Here is a 6,000-nt window from a genome sequence, read left to right on the forward strand (position 1 = left end):
TCCGCTTTTCTTACTTCGACGCTTCGCTATCCTCCTCCTCTCGTTCGCGGCCGTTTCTGGCAGTGCAACTCCTCGTTCCCCGGTTTGCGCCCGACCTATGACCCCTCTTGTCTTCCTTCCCCTCGCCTGCTTACTCCTCGCAATCATGGATGGTAAGGAACTCTTTTGGTATTCGCGTTACATCTCCAACTTAGACCACCACGATCTGTCTTCACTGCAATCCAATCTGGGGCTAGGCGCCGCGTATGAGTTTCGCCTTCCCTCGTCAGATGAACATCCTTCTTCTCCTCCCGAAGGGTTTATCACTGTCTTTAAGGATCAAGTCTTAGGCGGTCTTCGCTTTCCTTTACATCCTTTTCTCTCTGAGTTGTGTCAGTATTGCGGTATTGGTATCTCTCAGTTTGCCCCCAATGTATTCCGAGCGGTCTGCGGAACCATCATCTTGTGCCGCATTTATCAAATTCCCTTGACCGCTAGACTGTTCCATCACTTCTATTCTTTCCGGCGAGCTGAGGCAGGGATATTCAACGTTCAGGCCAAGCCGGGCCATAAGCTTTTTGGTGACCTACCTTCTTCCAATAAAGGCTGGAGGTCTCGCTTTTTCTTCCTTAAGCCCCCTGCCCCCTTGGCTAGGCCTTCCCAATGGCGTCCTATCCTTGCTTCTGACTTTCCTTCACATGCTCACGATTTTGCCTACTCCACAGCCTCAGGCAAGCTGAATGGTGTCGTCGTTCGCTTGTCCGTGCTGATGCTAGAAGGCATTCTGCACGCTTTTGGTCTTAGCCCTGCCCCGACAGAAATCGGAGCTCCTTTTGGTAAGTTGATGTTTTTCATATGCCGCTCTTCGCTAACTGAGGTGCTTTTTCCTCTTCTTTTTGTAGTGGCGGTCATCCTCCGTTCCTTCGCCAGTCAGGAGAAACCCTCGGTAGCCGTTCTGCAAGCTCTGAACGAAGAGCTGACTCAAGGTCCACCTTCTGATCCCGTCGTCGCCGCCGGTCCACAGCTTTCGGAACCCTGGACTTCTGATGCGGAGGACGCCCCGATGCTTATTGAGCCACCTGCTCTCAGCCCTGCAGACTCAGCCCTACCCCGCATCTCTGATCAACCTACGGTTGAGCCATCGCCCGCAGGCCCAGTGTCTCCTCTCCCGCCAACTATGAAGCTGCGCCTTACGCGCAAGGGCAAGAGAACAGCCCCAGCCACCGCAACTTCTCCTCCACCTCCTCGCCGTCAACGTGTAGTGAGCATCTCTTCCCCCACCAGGCCCTCGAACACAAGCTCGACCGAGGAGACAAACTTGGCCCGGGAGAAGGCCTCTGATCTGGAGGTGGCAGACCCGCCATTGGACCTGACCGTTCAGGTGACAATTCAGAATATACTACCTGCCCCGCCTTCATCCTCCGACGATCAGCCCCCGGACTTACTGATGCCCTCTGCGTCTCCTCTCCTCGTGCCTCCGAGCTCGGCCATGTCGCTCCTGAACCTGCCCTCTACAGACCCAGCCTTTGAAGCGTTATGGAGGCTCCCTTCGGAGACCGATCCGGCCCACGGGCCCGTTGCCGATTCATCGCCTCTCTTCGGTAGGGTCAACTTCTATGGGGACCTGGCCATCTCCTGGCAACCATCCAGTCAGCAGTTATGGGAGAGCAGTTCCCCTTTGGGGGAATTTGATCAAATCGCTCGTTCCCTGGTGGCGGTAAGCTCTTTCTCTTCTTTCCCTGGTATCCGTGTATTTCTGTAACCCCCTTTCTATTCTTCTGGCCACTTGTAGACCTGCTCCGCGAGTCTGAGCGCCGTGCAACGAGCGACCGAGCTTCAGCGAGAGAACGCGGCGCTCAAGGCATGCCTTCAGGAACTAGAGCACCTCGCGGCTTCCTCAGCTCCTCCTGAGTCTTCTCTTGAGAGCTTGGATGCTTATCTGCGTGCCGCTGGGGAGTCGGCGGCCTCTGCTCGGGCCATTTCCCACGCTGCCTTCAATAAACTTCAACAGCTGGAGGTGGCTTTGAAGACAAGTGAGTCTTCCTTGGCTTCCGAAGCGGATCATCATCAAGCGACAGTTTCTAAGCTGAAAGCCAAAGAGGCAGAGCTACTCTCCCAATCGGAGGAGTTGACGCTTCTACGGCAAGGTCAGGAGCTCTTGCAAATGAGGTTGGCCGATGCCCAGGCCCTGGTTAGTGCTGCGCTGCCCGAGAAACAACCATGCGAACTCAATGGGAAGCGTGCCAAGCCACTCTCCAATCCTTGCAAGCGGATCTCTTGAAGGCCCAGGAAACGGCGACTCAGGGCCAAAGCGACTTGTCCGTGGCGCGTGCTGAAGCTGCGGAGAACCAGAACAGTTTGGAGGTGTACCGGGCTGGTGAATCAGAGCGGCTAAAGGCGTACAGACTGGCCTACGTCCGCTCTTCCATCTTCCTCCATAAGCTGGGGCATTGGATGGTCCTGTTGCTCTGTCATGGGGCCGCTGGTGGGGTCAGACAGGCCTTTGAGCAAGGTTTCCTACGCTCGGCACCTCCCGCCACCTTCTTGGACACAGCTCGCCTAACCAGGGAATTGCCGCAGGAAACCTTCCCTTCCTTCGAAGCGGATGAGGGACTTTTCCTCTTGGAGGCTCCTCCCCCTACGGCCGATCCAGCTCCCGGGGATATTTCAGCCCAGGCCCCTCCTGTTGCTGCATCTGATGCGTCCGCTGATCCTGCGTCTTCCGACACAGTGCCAGCCGACCCCGGGCTCCTCCCGCTGGCCTCCGTTGATTCTGCGCCTTCTCCCCCGGATGTCGTATGACAAGCGATGTGTTGTAATGTCCACCTTCTGTGCGTTGATGCTGAACCTTCCGTGATTGTACTTATTTGCATGGTCGTATTGAACTCCGGATAATTGTCTCGCTTCCCCTTTGTGCATCCTTAGCTTGTTTCTTTCCTTAGTAGGTCGCCCGTGGCTTTGGTAGATCTCTGCTAATCTGCTCGCCCTTACTTATTTTGCTCACTTTGTTCGGCCACGTAGCTCTTCCTCCGATAGCTGCCTTTGTACCTAGCCCGGCCCGGGCCAACTCTTGCCTCGCATGTCCCTGAAGCCTGCTGACCTGCACTACCCGTCTTCCTACTGCCTCTTCCGTACACTTTTGTCTTGGTTGGAGCGACCCCCTTAGGAGACGCTTCGTATCTCGAGCCCTCACCCTTCCCATAATGCCCTCTGGTTATATTTTCAAGGCTCATCACAGAGCGCTCCCTGCCTATTTCTGCCCCTGCATCAACCATCCGTTGTTAACTTACGAAAATATCCTTCCTCCACCATACCTATAAGTATCTTCTTCCTCTCTCCCTTCTGTTATGATTCACCATCACCACAGAGTACCCAAGCGTCGCCGCCGCCGACTGATCTTTTCCGAGACTGCGCCGCGCTTCTTCCTTTTCTCCAAGCCTCCTCTTTTCGTCTGTTCTTTCTGCCTCCTGAGATAATCTCCCCTGCAATGGCCTCTCCTTCTTGGGTTTCCTTGTTGGCGGAACATTTCCTAGGCGCTTCAACTTTCGCTGAGTTGGATTGGGATGACCTACGGTACACTTACGAAATCTCTACTAGCTTTCGCCCCATCATTCCTACTGGTGTGAACTTGTACTTCGACCCTCCGCCTGGTTCGTGTACTTTCTTTACTGAATAATTTGTATCTGGCCTTCGTCTGCCCCCTCATCCTTTTTTGTCTGGAGTGTGTCGCTACTTTAGGATTCCCCTAGGTCAGCTAACTCCCAATTCCATAAAGATTCTATGTGGCTTCGTGATACTCTGCGAAGTTTGTAAGGTTTCCTGGTCAGCCCCCCTTTTTCATTGCTTCTTCGCTCTCGCTCGGCGCACCGATGGTCTTTTTGATTTCCAAGCCCGCAGCCAAACTGCTTTCTTTTCTCCTCTTCCTCCTCCCAGTGCTAACTGGAAGAAAAAGTTCTTTTTTCTCCGATTTCCGGAGGAAACAGACTGGCCCATGTATTGGCAACCTGAGCTGCCTCTGACTCCGGCGCTGGATGAATTCCACATGGATCTTCACTATGCTACGACTGCTACTCGAATGGAGGAGTGGCGCTTGAATTTGACAAGGCTGCTATCTGAAGACCTACTTTCTTTCTTTAGGTTGAGCCATTCTACCTCTGACACACCGCGCTCCTTGGGTAAGTTCGTGTTGAGTGCCTCCTTTCCCATCACTTTTCCTGTGAGAATGACTTTTCGTATTGGCGCCTTCAGCTGAGGTTTTGCATCGTGCGTCAGAGGTTCTGCCTCTGCCTCTCGATGACCTGGAAATACTGCGGCGCGGTCGGGCAATCTTGGACAGGAGGCTACTCCCCCATCATGGATCCGCTTCATTCGGGGCAGCGGCTCAGCCTGCTCCCAGCCCTGCCTCACACGCCGCTTCTCCTTCATTTGCCGCCCCGAGCCGAGGTCGGGGTCGTGATCCAGCCGGCCGTCTGGCCAGACGCGTCTTCCGGGGAGCCCCCCGAGCCTCCAGACGTGGTCGTGCAGCTCTTCATCGTGCAGGTCTAAGTTCCTCCGGCCGGGGCGCCACAGACAGGGCTGCGGCAGCCTCTTCACAGGGTCGGCCTCGCTCTGATGACTCTGACTCTGATAACCAGCCCCTGCTTCACAGGCGGCGCCGAAGACCAGGTCTGACTTCACTAACGCTTGATTCTGTTCCTTATACTACCACATTGCCCCTTGCTGCCGTCGTGACTGGGTATGACATCACTTCCCTCTTCATTTTTGTTTCCTTTATCTGGCAGCCTCTCCCAACCCTTACAGGGGAAGACCAGCTGCGTTCCGCTCTGCCCCTACTCCTGCAGAGGAAGACAGCCCAGGCGATCATCCGAACCCCGCGCCAACTGAGCCTGTTCCCGAACAACCTCTTGTTCATCCTGGTGCTGACGCCGGCCCTTCTCAACCTTCCTCCTCCGCCCGCCATCGTTACAGGACCACCATCCCCTCTGAAGCTGCTCTAGCTCGGCGGCCTGACGCCCCCACGAGCCTTCTGATGATGAAAGGCTGCCTCGGCAGTTTGTGGGCAGAGAGCATGGATCAAATGAGTGGTGCGCCTCCATTAGTCCAGATGGACAGGTTTTCGAAGTCCTGGGCCAAAGTAAGTATTCTTCGCCTTATACTGGGTATTGGTTTGCCTTAGCTGAGGGTTATATCTTCCATCCAGACTCATGCAGAATCTTTGGTGCTGAACCAATCTTTCCACACCCTCCATCATGAAAGCAAAGAACTCCGGGAGAAAGTCTCCGAATTAGAGCTGCAACTGAACGACCCTGCCCAAGCCAGTTATGCTTTGCGAGTGGAGATTCAGGCCCTAACCAACCAGACCGACCGTCAGAAACGGTCCTTGATACAGGTGAAAGATGAACTCCGAGCTATGAGAGAGGAGAGAGCCGCATCCGAGGCAGGGTATCAGCAGCAACTAGCTCACCAAGCTCAGGTGATACAGTCCAAAGATACCCTTATGCATGAGGGGAGCGAGAAATTGGAGGTTCAGGTAGCTCAACTGGAAACTCAGGCAGCAGAGTTGAGGGCACTAAAAGCAGAACTATCCCAGTCTCGAGCGGCATTGACGGGCGTATCCACCGCCTTAGCCGTCTATCAGGAAGGAGAGGAGGATCGTTGCCTGCGAAGTCGAATGTCGTATCTGACCTCTCCCGAATTTCTATCCCAGGCTGGGGCACGCTTTGCTGCAACCGTGCCATATACGACGGCTGGAGTTATCAGGCAACTGCATGCGCAGGACTTCTTAAGGTCCGTCCCTTCCGCGGACTTTTTGGATCACGGCCAAATCATTCAGGGCTTTCCGGATGGGATTTTTGCTCCTTTCAAATGATCTGTACTAGCCAATTAAATTGAGAAATTTTTACATGTACACGTGCCTCTTTGAATTTTTGCTTGACTATCCTACCGTTTCTGGAACTCTGGGCCGACCTGGCTTATACCTGTTGGTTGCTACTCGGAAAACCTAGAGGTTCCACTGTACAA

The sequence above is a fragment of the Zingiber officinale genome, chromosome 7B (genome assembly GCF_018446385.1).
Source record: "Zingiber officinale cultivar Zhangliang chromosome 7B, Zo_v1.1, whole genome shotgun sequence".
NCBI classification, from domain to species: Eukaryota; Viridiplantae; Streptophyta; class Magnoliopsida; order Zingiberales; family Zingiberaceae; genus Zingiber; species Zingiber officinale.